General features: G+C 48.7%; 1 long non-coding RNA gene across 6 annotated transcripts in view; it reads left to right on the forward strand.

The window, feature by feature from the left end:
- LOC102974334 (uncharacterized) overlaps window positions 1-15232 on the forward strand; it is a 41702-nt gene that overhangs the window by 15196 nt on the left and 11274 nt on the right. The window lies entirely within an intron of this gene.

Consider the following 15232-nt stretch of genomic DNA (forward strand, 5'->3'; position numbering starts at 1 on the left):
AAAGGTTTTTTTTTTTTTTTGCGGTACGCGGGCCTCTCACTGTTGTGGCCTCTCCCGTTGCGGAGCACAGGCTCCGGACGCGTAGGCTCAGTGGCCATGGCTCACGGGCCTAGCCGCTCCGCGGCATGTGGGATCTTCCCAGACCGGGGCATGAACCCGCGTCCCCTGCATTAGCATGCGGACTCTCAACCACTGTGCCACCAGGGAAGCCCGTCTGTAAAGGTTTTAATTTCTCTGTCAAATCTGAATGAGATCCTTGCTGGGTAGAGTAATCTTAGTGGCGGCAGCAGCAACCTTAGCGTCTCATGCCTGTCTCTGGGGTCCGCCACTCTGTCACCAGTGGCTGAGGTTGGTTCAGTGGGTTGTATAGGCTTCCTGGTGGAGGGGAGTAGTGCCTGTGTTCTGGTGGATGAGGCTGGATCTTATCTTTCTGGTGGGAAGGTCCACGTCTGGTGGTGTGTTTTGGGCTGTCTGTGGCCTTACTATGATTTTAGGTAGCCTCTGTGCTAATGGATGGGGTTGTGTTCCTGTGTTGCTAGTTGTTTGGAATAGGGTGTCCAGCAATGTAGCTTGCTGGTCAATGAGTTGAGCTGGGTCTTGGCGTTGAGATGGAGATCTCTGGGAGATTTTCAGTGTTTGATATTACATGGAGCTGGGAGGTCTCTTGTGGACCAGTGTCCTGAACTTGGCTCTCCCACCTCAGTGGCACAGCCCTGACACCTGGCTGGAGCACCAAGAGCCTGTTCTCCACACGGCTCAGAATAAAAGGGAGGAAAAAAGAAAGAAAGAAAGAAGAAGATAAAATAAAGTTATTAAAATAAAAAATAAATAAAAAATTTTAAGTAAAAAAAAAGGAGGGACAGAACCCTAGGGCAAATGGTGAAAGCAAAGCTATACAGACAAAATCACACAGAGAAGCATACACATACACACTCACAAAAAGAGAAAAAGGGAAAAAAATATATATATCGTTGCTCCCAAAGTCCACTTCCTCAATTTGGGAGGATTCGTTGTCTATTCAGGTATTCCTCAGATGCAGGGTACATCAAGTTGATGGTGGAGCTTTAATCCGCTACTCCTGAGACTGCTGGGAGAGATTTGCCTTTCTCTTCTTTGTTCGCTCAGCTCCCGGGGTTCAGCTTTTGATTTGGCCCCGCCTCTGCATGTAGGTCGCCTGAGGGCGTCTGCTCTTCGCTCAGACAGGACGGGGTTAAAGGAGCCGCTGATTCGGGGGCTCTGGCCCAGGCCGCGGGGAGGGAGGGGTACGGATGCAGGGCGCGCCTGCGGAGGCAGAGGCCGGCGTGACATTGCACCAGCCTGAGGCGCGCCGTGCGTTCTCCCGGGGAAGTTGTCCCTGGATCCCGGGACCCCGGCAGTGGCGGGCTGCACAGGCTCCCGGGAGGGGAGGTGTGGACAGTGACTTGTGCTCGCACACAGGCTCCATGGTGGCGGCGGCAGCAGCCTTAGCGTCTCATGCCCGTCTCTGGGGTCCGCGCACCAGGAAGCAAAGAGGGAAGAAAAGGTCTCTTGCCTCTTCGGCAGCTCCAGACTTCAACCGGACTCCCTCCCGGCCAGCCGTGGCGCACTAGCCCCTTCAGGCTGTTTTCACTCTGCCAACTCCAGACCTTTCCCTGGGATCCACCGGCCCGAGCCTCAGCTCCCAGCCCCGCCCGCCCCGGCGGGTGAGCAGACGAGCCTCTCGGGCTGGTGAGTGCTGGTCGGCACCGATCCTCTGTGCGGGAATCTCTCCGCTTTGCTCTCCGCACCCATGTTACTGCGCTCTCCTCCGCGGCTCCGAAGCTCTCCGCGTCCGCCACCCGCAGTCTCCGCCCGAGAAGGGGCTTCTAGTGTGTGGAAACCTTTCCTCCTTCACGGCTCCCTCCCACTGGTGCAGGTCCCGTCCCTATTCTTTGTCTCTGTTTATTCTTTTTTCTTTTGCCCTACCCAGGTACGCGGGGAGTTTCTTGCCTTTTGGGAGGTCTGAGGTCTTCTGCCAGCGAAGTCTGAGGTCTTCTGCCAGCGTTCAGTAGGTGTTCTGTAGCAGTTGTTCCACATGTAGATGTATTTGTGATGTATTTGTGGGGAGGATGGTGGTCTTACTCTTCCGCCATCTTGAAGCTCCTCCCCCTAAAATGTTTAAGATTTAAAATTTTTTAAATGAAAAAAATTTTTTAATTTAAAAAATTTTAAATTATAATTTTTAAAATTTTAGATTATAATTTAAAAATTTTTTAATTATAATTTTAGGATTTTAAAAATTTTATAACTTTAAAATAACATTTATATATAATGTTTTATATATATATATAACTGAATCACTTTGTTGTATACTGAAAACCAGCACAATATCGTCAGTCAACTATAATTCAATTTTTAAAATTCAGCAAAATATTTTAAAGTACCATACCCAGTATTGTGGAGAATGTAAGGAAACAGCACACTCATACACCTATTGGTGGAATTCTTAATTGCACAATCTTTTGGGAGGACTGTTTGGCAACATCTTAAAAAAAACCTCGACAAATACACTTCATTTTAATGTTCCACTTCTAGGAACTTAACCTAAAGAAATCGTTAGGAATTTGTAGCAACCTGAATGGTCACAGTTCAAGATTCATAAAATAAATTTTGGTACCTCCCTACAATGGACGACTTTGAGGCCATTAAACATTATGCAGAACAATATTTAATGACAATATTTATGACATATTGTTAAATGAAGAAAGGAGGTGACATTAATAGCATCTTAGGTTTCATCCTGGTTCTGCAAATGAAAACAATTGATTAAACAGCGGAACATGGTTCAATTCTCTCTGAAGGTGTCGTTACCTGTAATTCTAACATTTACTTTTGTGATTATTGGTCTTTTCCAAGTAGCCTCCAATAAAGAAGAACTGTCTTTTAATTAAAAAACAACCTCATATGTTCCTACATGTATCTGTGTATCCTACCAAAGTTCAAATACCTAATTAAATATTTGACATAAGGATGTTTGTGTTAGTTACATTTTGCTAAACAGCAGTACCTCACTTTACTCTCAGGGATGATTAGGAGATGAGAGGAGTGTGTGAATTGGGACGCTGTCTAGATTTTTAGTCTTTTTTGGACGGCCCGAAATCTTCCTTTGGCCTAATCAATAAGGGTCATCATGGCTATTTACAAAGCAGGCACCCCCTTTGTTCTCCTGGCTAACCGACTGCCTTGGTGGCAATTTCCAAAGCAGATTCCTTGAGATATGGTCCCCAGGGATGCCAATGGGCTTAATGAGATTAGGGAGAAAAGCTAGTAGTGTTTTGGCAGCTAAGTCAATTTGGGAAACAGTTGTAATTAATTTTCAAAAAGTTACAAAGCATGAATATCTCATACAAATATAAAATCAAAATGTGTCACGGATTGATTAAGTCATTAGTGAGAGGACCAGCAGGATGGTAAAGCCTCAAGGAGCATTTGAGGAACAAGAGTCCATTTGTTAATCAGGAAAGACTTTTTTTTTTTTTAATGTAGAATGAGATTACTGCATTACTACAAACATGGCTAATTTCCCACAGAGCAATAAATGATACTTTTGGGGGTTAGCTCTACTCTAAGACAAATATCAGTTGCTGTGCTATCAGTTTTCTTCAAGTTAATTTCCTTTAGAATTTTAAAACATCCTAACCAATACTAAGTAGCAAGTCAGAGGAAGGTTTTTCTAGCAAGCTCGTTAGAAACTTTGAGCTGCACTCTGAAACAACTCATAATCCCTTTTTCCTCCTTCCAAAATTTGGATAAATTTTATTAATAAACACATTAATCCAAAGCTAAACAGGTTTCCTTCCTACTGGGTGTTAATATGCATATAGCTGGTATGTGAAACAAGCAGTATTTGTAACATACTGGAAATTCAGTTTCATTTTTGTATCCTACAGTCCGTACAAAGGTTACTGAGCAGAGGTAATCTTCCCTTGTTCCTGGAAGAAAAGTCAGGCAGGCACAAGGATCTCCTGCTATTCTGAGGTAACAGTCAGTTCTAATTCTGCACCAAATCTCCTTCTCTTCCCCAGTGTGGATCAGGGCAGGTGGTTGGCTTCTTCGCTCTTTCCCTGTCTTGCCCTTAGCCTCTTCTACTCTCCCAGTCTTCCTGCTCCTGCATCCCATCCAGTTTCTTGGACCCACTGCAGTGTTGGAAAAGGGTCGGGGGAGAGAGGCATATAGAGTAGGAAAGCCCCTCTTTGAACTGGCACGGTCCAGGATGCTCTCTGGGCAGGGTAGATGTTTAAAACTGACTAATGAGTCAGTTGCCTTCTGCAGGTGGTATCACAGGATCCCAGGAGAGTCCTACTGTTGGGGACCCTTGTTCCCCTGATCCAGGCTGATGCATCACTGTTCGGGAAGCTCATTTGGTCCTCCTTCCTCAGCCCCTAAGAATTTAGCCTTGCCCTCCAGCATCTTGCTATTGGGTCCCCTCTGGCTTTGCAGAGTATCTGTAGGGCACAAGATGACCACACGATGGCGCTCTCTGGCATGACCCACATCTGGTCTTCAGGAAGCGTTTGTGTAACCCATCCTGACAAATGGTGGGAGTGGAGGCTGGTCCCAGCGCAGCCAGCCTCGTCCTGTGCACACAGCCCACTTGCGTACCTTAGGTTGAATCAAGCACTGGTCTTCTGTGTCTCCAATTTCAGGGTATGCTTTCCAGGCTTGATAACTGCCACACCACATACTCACAGACTGAGAAGGTGTTAGGGGAATATGTTACCCTTGTGTTAAAGAAACATGATTCAAATGTAAGACTGTATATTATAAAACTCCTAGAGGAAAACATAGGCACAACACTCTTCCACATAAATCACAGCAATATCTTTTCGGATCCGTCTCCTAGAGTAATGAAAATAAAAGCAAAAATAAGCAAATGGGACCTAATTAAACTTAAAAGTTTTGCAGAGCAAAGGAAACCATTAAAAAAAAAGACAGCCCACAGAATGGGAGAAAATATTTGCACGTGATGCGACTGACAAGGGATTAATTCCCAAAATATATGAACAGCTCATACAACTCAATAACATAAAAAAACAAACAACCCAATCAAAAAATGGGCAGAAGACCTAAATAGACATTTCTCCAAAGACATACAGACGGCCAACAGGCCCATGAAAAAGTGCTCAGCATTGCTAATGATTAGAGAAATGCAAATCAAAACTACAATGAGGTATCACCTCACTCCCTTCAGAGTGGCCATCATGGAAAAGTCTACAAATAATTAATGCTGGAGAGGGTGTGGAGAAAAAGGGAACCCTCCTACACTGTTGGTGGGAATGTAAATTGGTGCAGCCACTATGGAGAACAGTATGGAGGCTCCTTAAAAAAACAAAATAGAGTTACTATATGATCCTGCATTCCCACTCCTGGGCATATATCTGGAGAAAACTATAATTTGAAAAGATACATGCACCCCAGTGTTCATAGCAGCACTATTTACAATAGCCAAGACATGGAAGCAACCTAAATGTCCATTGAGAGATGACTAGATAAGGAAGATGTATATATATATATATATATATATACAATTTAATATTACTCAGCCATAAAAAAGAATGAAATAATGCCATTTGCAGCAACATGGATGGACCTAGAGATTATCATATTAAGTGAAGTAAGTTACGCAGAGAAAGGTAAGTATATGATATCACTTACATATGGAATCTTAAAAAAAATGATGAACTTATTTACAAAACAGAAATAGACTCACAGACATAGAAAAGTAATTTATGGTTACCGAAGGGGAAAGGGGGTGGGGGGAGGTTGGGATTAACATATACACACTACTGTATACAAAATAGATAATCAGCAAGGATCTACTGTACAGCACAGGGAACTCGATATTTTGTAATAACCTAAAAGGGAAAAGAATCTGAAAAAGAATACATATATATATATATATATACACACATATACACACACACACACACACACACACACACACACACTGTGCTATATACCTGAAACTAACATGACATTGTAAATCAAGTATACGTCAATAAAAAAAGAAAAAAAGAAATAAACATGATTCACTTTAGAGTTTGGATTCACTTTTGAGTTTGTAATGATTTATATTGTGCTAAGATACAGAGAAATAATGGTGGTATTTACATTAGAAATTCCTGGTAGATGTCCCATTATTTTCTGTATATGCATAATTAATAGATTCACACGTATTTAGGTAAAACACATGTGATGTAACTTTTAGGAAGAGAACCCTCTTCAGCAGTTTAGACGTGAGGAAGGCTGGTGTAGAGGCTGGAAATGTGGACTGGACTTCCTGCAGTGCCAGGTGGTAGCCTGAGACGGACCGATTGCTTACATTCCTTTGAGACTCAATTTTCTCCTCTGTAAAAATGTGTGTAATATCGCTCATAGTGAGGTTTGAATTAGGTAGCAGAGCCCTATCAAACTGTCGGCAGTGCGTTATTCTAGCATTCAAAATCTGAATTTGAACAACTCTGTAAATGGCCTTCTTCAATTTCCTATTGGTCACCAACTTCATAGATTTATCAGGTGATAAAACGCAATGAAAATTTGTCACCTTTGAGTATTAACCATTTATGGTGTCAAGATTATGGGCTCGTGGTTTTTCTGCAAGGCTGGCCCACAGAAATTCCTTCTTTCAGGGTGGGTTGCCCAGGGCTCCCGGGAGGAGGGATACAGGGGGAGAGTTCATGGTCACAGGGAGGTCCAAGGTGCTGTTAAAGCACAATGTCAACAAGTTTGCAATGTGACTCTCAAATATGTACAAAAGGAACACCTGTCAAAGATTTTATTCAACTTGTAATTAATGGGGGAACCAGGAAGATAACAAGTCTGGTTCAAAAGGGAATTTGAGGAACAGAGATTTATATAGTCAGTCCCGGGAACACTGAAATGAATTGGCTGATAGAGACAAAATGGGTTAATGTCCTACAGGGCAATAACCTCTGGGCTGACCTTTTGTATCTGATAGAAATCTACATATCACAGTAGGCTTCACAGTATCTGGGCTTTAAGGAAATGATAAATAAAGTCAAACTTGGTGCATTCTGCTAGATGACTGAATAATTAATTCTCTATGTAAACTGAATTGACATGTCAACCACCTTTTTACCTTTTGTGTCAGTTGGGGCCTCTGGAAGCAGACAGTGAATGCGAGTGGGCTGGTGGGGGCATGTGGGTTGAATCGGATCCTGCCCCCAAGAAAAAAAGATATGTTGGAAGCCTAACCCCTGGTAGCCGTGAACGTGACTTTATTTAGAAAGAGGAGGATCTTTGCAGGTGTGATTAACATGTAAGCTGGGAGGCGGTCACCCTGAAGCAGGGTGGGCCTTTAGTCCGACATGACCGGTGTCCTCATGAGAAGAGAAGCAGACACACAGGACAGAGTGCCACGTTCAGGACGGAGGGGGAGACGGGTGACATGGCTACGAGCCAAGGGGCACCCCAAGGGCTAGGGGCCCCCGGAAGCTGGGACCGATTCCTCCCTCGGTCCTCAGGGGGAGCGCAGCTCTACTGGCACCTCGATTTCGGACTTCTAGCCCCCAGAACTGTGAGACCACAAACTGCTGTTGTGTGCAGCCACCCAGTTTGTGGTAACATGTTCTGGCAGTGATAGGAGACGCATGGGGCGGGGGAAAGCTTGCGAAAGACCCAAGGAGAGGCAGCAGAACTGAGCAGGAAAAGCTCGCAGGTCACAATGTGGGCCTGACGCACGCCTGCGGAAGGGACAGAGGAAAGCTGCAGGGCCGGACAGAGGAAAGCTGCAGGGCCGGACAGAGGAAAGCTGCAGGGCCGGGCAGGGAGGGCCCTCACCTAGGCTGGCAATCTGGCGAAGCCCTGGTCAGCTCAACGGGAGGGCCAGCGTCAAGGCTGTCCCTTAAAGGAGTCCCACTTTGGGCAAACACGGTCCTGGCCAGTCCTTGGCTGGGGGCTGCCTGCAAGGGCATGGCCGCGGATTGAAGGCTGGATGGAGCCCCCAGACGCTGTGGCTACAGTGTCACTGGCAGTGGGCTGTGTCTTGGAGGGGGTTCAAGCGCACCCACCCTGGCAGCCCCATCCGCCGCCTGCCCCAGGGCTCCGCCACCTGCCCAGGGCCCCTGGATAGTGGGACGAGCTACGGTCTGCTGCTCGAGGGCTCAGGGCCGTGACGATGCGCGCTGCGCCTCCCCCACCGCCTGTTCACTTCCTCCTGCCCTCCTCTGCCTGTCCTGCTGGTCCTGGCGGCTGGCTTGGTGGTGTGACCCCAGCCCTCATTTCTGAGGACCCGATCCGCTTCTCGGGTTGGTGTTGCTGCACTTGACCGTTCACGGTCACAGGGGTCCCAAGTGGATCACCGCAGTGACCGCTGCCCTTGCTGTGGGGCGGCAGCTCTACCCCTCGTGGTGCTCAGAGCCAATTACCCCTGCCAAGGTGGGGCTTGTCCCCTTACCTCTGGGTCTCTGGACACACGGGCACAAAGCAGCCGTATCCTGTAGCTCGGTGGGAACTTCGTTGTGTCCCCTGGCTTTCCAGAGTGCAGAGGAGGAGGGACGGCCAGCAGGAAGGCCCCCAGTGGGCCCTGGAGAAGGATGCTAAGCAGATGCTCTCACTTCTGCCCTTTGGTTCTCGGACCCTCGCATCCTCTCTACTGGAGACGCCGCTGCGGAGGCCTCAGGCTCAGGGCACACGACCTGGAAGGTGGCATCTCACCCTGGCAGCAGAGGGCTGTTTCCAAACGGGCCCCTCCGCTGTGCTGGGGGCAGGGCCTCCCAGTGCTGGGTCCCGCTGGGGCTGGGATGTGCAGGATGCTGAAGTGGGTCTCTAGGGTGAACGCTAGGTCGGTCACACTTCACAGCCCCCACGTGTGGTGCTGGCTGAGGTTCTGGGGACAGGAAGGGCAGTCCGGCCTGGAGGAAGTGCTTATTTCTGCAGGACAAGTTGTGCACCTTCCCAGGATGCTGTAAACTTGCCACTAAGTGGCTGGTTGGTTCTATCAGGAAATAGTGCCACTGCGGGGGCTCTGGGATGGTTTCAGTCGCTGGGAGGTTGGACGTTCAGAGGCAGAGGTAGCTAGACCAGCCTTGGCAAGTAGGAGTACACGCCATGGGGCTCACGTCAGCTGTCCATCTCTGGCACTTACGGCCACTCCATTTTCGTGACCTTCTTTCCAGTGCTGGGGTGGCTGATGACGAAGGCTGGCTGATGTCCACAGGCTGCGTCCGTCTGTCGATGTAGCTGGCGGGCGGGCGCCTCTTCTGTGGTGGACGCTTTCTGCTGAGCCTGGTGTGCACTCTCCAGGTCTTCCCACCCTGAGCCCACACCCTGATGTCCGTCCACATAGGGGTCCTCCATCCCAGACCTCCTCCTCCTTGGCCTTGCAGGTGCCCAAAACAGCCCGCCAGGTCCTTCACCCCTGCCCGTGCGTCCACATATATTTTTATCCTGGGCTGCTTTTCCTTTCATCAGCACATACAATCAGGCACCCTGCCCATCGGGAAGATGTCCCCATGCCCCTGTCTCTCAAGGTAACTCCTGAGTGTGGCTACAGTGAAGCTGCCATCCATTTTCTGGCTTGAATTCTCTCACTGAGCCAACCCCTCATAATCAAGTGTGGACACTTGCTTCCTGCTTCATCTGGTTTTACGGGACCCCCGCCACCGTGTAGCTATGCATGTCTGCTGAGGTGGGGAGAGGTGTGACAAGTGCAGCCGTGGTGGGGGCAGGGGTCTGGCCACTGCTCCCACGGCTCACGTGTGCCTCTTGTCCTGCTTGGGCTCCGCCTGGATGCACCACCTTGTTATGGATTGTCTCTGGGCTCCCCTGGTCCTATGAGTCTGACAGAACCCAGGCCATGACGGGCAGTGCTGCTGTGTGGCCGCTTGGTGTCCATGGTCAGACATTCAATCCCTTCCAGAGCCCTGTAGCATAACCAGGAGCTACTTTCCAAGGAGCAGAGCTGGGCCTGCACGTGCCTCTCCCTCGAGCTGGCCGATGGCTCCTCACAGCGTCACCTCCACTAGCTTCAGGCCCGTTGGATCATGTGGCCCGAGCAGAACTGCTCTGCCTGTAGCCTGGGCCCAGTGAAGACTTCCTTCCTGCTCCAGGCCCCGTGCCAAGGGGTGCCTTTGGGTCGCCGGGTATATGGACTGGAGGGGCTGTCCTGAGGGTGGGATGCCCCACCAGGATCCAGAGAGGCTTCTTTCTCTGTGGTGAGGGGTGCCAGGAGTTGCAGTCAGTCTTTCACTTCGCACATGCGTCCCAGCACACCCGTGACCGTCATACCCCGAGGCACCAGGCTGGGGGGCGGGCCAGCCTCTGAATCTTTGTGAGGATTATCTCTGTGTCTTACCAAGCCTCCAGCGTGCTTGCTTGTCCAGCTGGAGCGGCTTGATGCCAGCACTGTATGGTGTACGTACCTGGAAAGTTCGGCTACTTTCTCATGGGTTGGGTCAGGCACATAAATTGGTAGAAAAAGATGACACACATCTCCAGTATAAAAATATGTGGTCCTAAAGCAGTACAAGAATGATTAAGGAGGAATTCCCTGGTGGTCCAGTGGTTAGGATTCTGCGCTTCCACTTGCCGGGGGAACTGGTTCAATCCCCGGTTGGGGAACTAAGATCCCGCATGCCACCAGGCCAGAAAAAAAAAAAACAAAAAAGACAATGATTAAGGCAAATAGTTTGCCAATTTTCTGCTTTTTTGGGGACCAAATCATCAGGTCAGATAACATGTAACGTGACAAAAATGAGTTAAGTTTTACAGTGTTGAAATTTGCCATCAAACCTGATTTTGAGCACTGCTTTAAATCAGTTGGTTTTAAGAAAGGAGAAATTTGTTTTTCCATAAGAGGCTAGATCTAGGGCATTCATGTTCATAGGAATTTCTTGAACGGTTGGGTACACTTATCAAGAAAAAAAAACCCAACTTACTGGGCAGGCTTAGCAAACGTTGTTAGTGTTCAACCTACATGCAAACATTTCAGGTGTCTGAGTAGGTCTGCTAGTCACAAGGCTGACCTCTCTGTTAACTGAAAAATGGAGATACCAGTTGAGCAAATCTGGAAGCGCGAAATATTCACCCTACATCACACAGTCTTGATAACTTTGTCTAGAAGTGGGAGCGAATATTTAAAGGGCTTAGTTGACGTAGTCTAAGTGTAATAAATTTCTTACATAATCTTCAAATTCCCAGACACACTTAGCACTATCCTCTTTGAACTTGCAGGATACCGCATCAGTAGACAGAGCCCTGTGCTGCATTACCCCCACTGACCAGCTGGAAGTATTTTAGGTGTTTGTTTTTGTTAATAGGCCAGGTCCATGGTATCACTGCTCACAGGAATTTCTTGAACTGTTGCGCACACTTACAAGAAGCAGATAGATCTTAAGCTGCTGACCCTCAAACATTTCAGTTCAGTGATGTCAGAGTAGCTGCGGAGACAAGGCCTCTCTGGTAACTGGAAGGTGGAGGTGCCATCTGATTTATCACAGAGTCTCTGGCATCTAGCACGATGCCTGGCACACAGCGTATAGTCTATAAGTGGTAGTTGTTTTTTTAAAAAATACATTTATTTATTTATTCATTTATTTCTGGCTGCGTTGGGTCTTCGTTTCTGCGCACGGGCTTTCTCTAGTTGCGGCGAGGAGGGGCTACTCTTCGTTGTGGTGCTCGAGCTTCTCAATGTGGTGGCTTCTCTTGTTGGGGAGCACGGGCTCTAGGCACATGGGCTTCAGTAGTTGCAGTAGTTGTGGCTCACAGGCTCTAGAGCGCGGGCTCAGTAGTTGTGGCGCTTGGGCTTAGTTGCTCCGTGGCATGTGGGATCTTCCCGGACCAGGGCTCGAACCCGTGTCCCCTGCATTGGCGGCGGATTCTTAACCACTGCGCCACCAGGGGAGTCCCCTAAGTGGTAGTTTTTATCATGATCCCCTGCTCCTTTTTAAAAATCCACTCCCCTCCCTCCTCCCCCCACAAATGTCCCAGTTACGAAAAGACATTGCCCAAGTCTCTTTTTACCATAGCTTTGTTTTGGCTTAACATTGATTACAACCTAAGTGCCAGTCCTGCTGCTTCACTGGGGGACCCCGCAGAGAAGAACCGCCTTCCACATCCTCAAGGGGTTCACCCCTCTTATCTCACCAAGAAGGTGAAAGGATGGGGGGAGTGAGGGTAGCTCTCCAGGACCTTCAAAAAGGAACGTGCTAACCACTGGCTCTAAGAACTATGTTATCAGAACATAAGGCCCTGGGAGAATAAGTCCAAAAACAGAGGAGCTGTTTTTGAACTGTTTTTGTTGTTGTTGTTAGTGCTGGGTGACTAAATCACAGCCTCTTTCTTCCCCACTTGATGTGCTGGGAATGGGCCAATGATTTCTTAAACTGACAACTGTTTTCTAGAGCAGGGGGCTCTAAAATCTCGGGTAGCAGAAGACTATGGTCCAAACCAGGCCAAAAGAAACAGGCTGGGGCAGGGAAGTATGGTAACTGCCTGGCAGAAAAGGCAAACTCAGGGCCCCAAGAGGAAAAGGGCATTCTTTGCACCTCAGAGACATTGCAGAACCAGTGTTAACACTAAGTGACGTTGTTAAAAGGGGAAAAAACAAAACCCTGGAAGAACCTTTCAATTGCACTCAACTTGGATTAGAGGTCGGTCCACCCTTGCAGAGGTGGGAAACATCTAGCCCCAGAGCAGCACTGAGTCAGGCCCTCCCACCTCCTTCTCCCCAGCTCCTTTCGGCAGCTGGGCCAGGTTTCGGCTGAGGCCATACAGACCCCAGAAAGACCAGAGAAGTCTCTCTGGATGAAGGACACTTCTCAGAATACAAATACGTTTACTGTGGAAGGAGCCAGGACGGTTATGGGGGCATCTGCATGCCCACATCTTCCCCACTTCCTCCCCAGCTCAGGACCGAGGCTCATAGAGACTTGGCAAGCGCAGTCTCTACACCTGACCGTCCACCCCTAAAAGGAAATCTGGAAGTGTGCCTTCTTGCCCACAGGCCTTCTCCCCAGGGCCTCCTGCAGGAGTGGTTCCGTGGCAGGGCCTAGGCAGGGCCTGGTCTCAGCCGGCTCCCGCCCGGGCCATGAGCTCTTCCAAAGCACTGCCCTGGTTGTTGTTGTGTAACAGCAGAGCCTCCTCAATATCTTTCCGTTCGAAGCCACCTGGCCGGCTTCCAGCTCATCCCAGTGCTGCTCGGAGCACAGCAGGGCAGGGGAAGGCCGGCGGGGACGCGCTGCGGCTGCCCGGGCATCTCAGGGCTCCTCACAAAGGCGCTGCTTTGGACCACGACCCGGATGGACTCTGACACAACAGAAGGCCGCTTCGAGCTCCCCAGCTGCTGGAGGGAAGCTGCGGGAGCGCTGTCCTCCCTGGTGGGGGCCCACGGTGGAAGAGCTGCCTCAGGATCCCGCGCCCCAGTGCTCTATGTGCAGGCGAGCGGATCCCACCCGTCACACAGTCACAGATGCTAAGCTCCATCACGGTTTGAACTCTTAGCAAGGAGAGAAAAGGCAGGAGGCTCGAAAACAATGCGGGAACTGGCTGAGAAAAGCACCAGGAAGATAAAAAATGAAGAGGGCTCTCCAAAGAGAGGGCTAAACTTTGGGGGTGACAGATTCTCAATAGCAGTGGAATCTAGGGATCTCACTCTTTTTTTTTTAAATTTTTTAAAATTTATTCTATAAATTTATTTATTTATTTATGGCTGCGTTGGGTCTTCGTTGCTGTGCACAGGCTTTCTCTAGTTGTGGTGAATGGGGGCTACTCTTCGCTGCAGCGCGTGGGCTTCTCATTGCAGTGGCTTCTCTTGCTGTGGAGCACAGGCTCTAGGCACACGGGCTTCAGTAGTTGTGGTACACAGGCTCAGTAGTTGTGGCACACGGGCTTAGTTGCTCCACGGCGTGAGGGATCTTCCCGGACCAGGGCTCGAACCCATGTCCCCTGCATTGGCAGGCGGATTCTCAACCACTGCGCCACCAGGGAAGCCCTAACTTTAAACTTTTTAATCCTCAAATAAGAGTGAGATCCCGGGACTTCCCTGGTGGCGCAGTGGTTAAGAATCCGCCTGCCAATGCAGGGGAAACGGGTTTGTGCCCCGGTCCGGGAGGATCCCACATGCTGCGGAGCGGCTGGGCCCGTGAGCCAAGGCCGCTGAGCCTGCGTGTCCGGAGCCTGTGCTCCGCAACGGGAGAGGCCACAGCAGTGAGAGGCCCGCGTAACGCAAAAAAAAAAAAAAAAAAAAAGTTTAAAGTTAAAGAGAAGTATTTCTAATTAAGGAGACATTCATTTTCTGTCCTTTAAGAGGTAGGCTTTTGACTTCTCAGTTTTTTTATAACTAGCTCTTAACAAAGATGACGGTTGTGAAGGAGGTTAATCCAAGGGCTCACCGTGGTGCCTTCCTGGGCCTTGACGTATAGCTTGATGGCGCCCGGATTGCGGTGTTTTATTCTTCTTCACTTCTGGTCCCTTGTTGGACATACCTGTGGTTTCATTCTGAGAGGCCAAAGGATTTTACCAACAAACTCAATGAGCCATCAGATCAACTTGCGGGTTAAGTCAAGTTTGAACTTTATCTATAAATAGAGGGAAACTTAGAAACATTGGTAAACCCAGGAATGTTGGCTTGAACGAGAAATGCATTTTAAAAAAATTGAGAGACACTGTTAGGAAGCATAAATCCCATTTTAAAAAAATAGCAGAAGAGGGACTTCCCGGGCGGTCCAGTGGTTAAGACTCTGCGCTTCCAATGCAGGGGGCACGGGTTCGATCCCTGGTCAGGGAACTAAGATCCCACATGCTGCGCGGTGTGGCCCCAAAAGACTGAAAAAAAAAAAAATAGCAGAAGAAACTAGAATGATTCACCACACAAAACTCGAGGCCTTGAGTTAATCTTTGCAGCGGAGAGGTCAGCCCTTGGTGTCCTGCAGGAAGTGGAGCTGAAATCTTCTCAAAGTCAAGGGCCTGCCTGCTGTCTCCCCGGACAGTGCAGCTGTCCTTGCCGTGAGGCATCCTCTCCTGCTTCAGGAAACCTTTGTGTGCGGCTTACAGGGCACTTAAATCATTTGGAGGCAGGATCTTCCTTCTGAATTTTGGGGTAACGGTTTTACTGAGATTTCATTCACCCCTTTAAAGTGTACAACCCGATGGTGTTTAGTATATTCAGAGCAGCACACCACAGTTTTCATCATCTCACGTTACCTTCTGAGTTGAACTTTGATTTCTCTAGGCACACTTGTTGGCTTTTCCATAC

This window comes from Physeter macrocephalus, chromosome 20 (assembly GCF_002837175.3).
Source record: "Physeter macrocephalus isolate SW-GA chromosome 20, ASM283717v5, whole genome shotgun sequence".
NCBI classification, from domain to species: Eukaryota; Metazoa; Chordata; class Mammalia; order Artiodactyla; family Physeteridae; genus Physeter; species Physeter macrocephalus.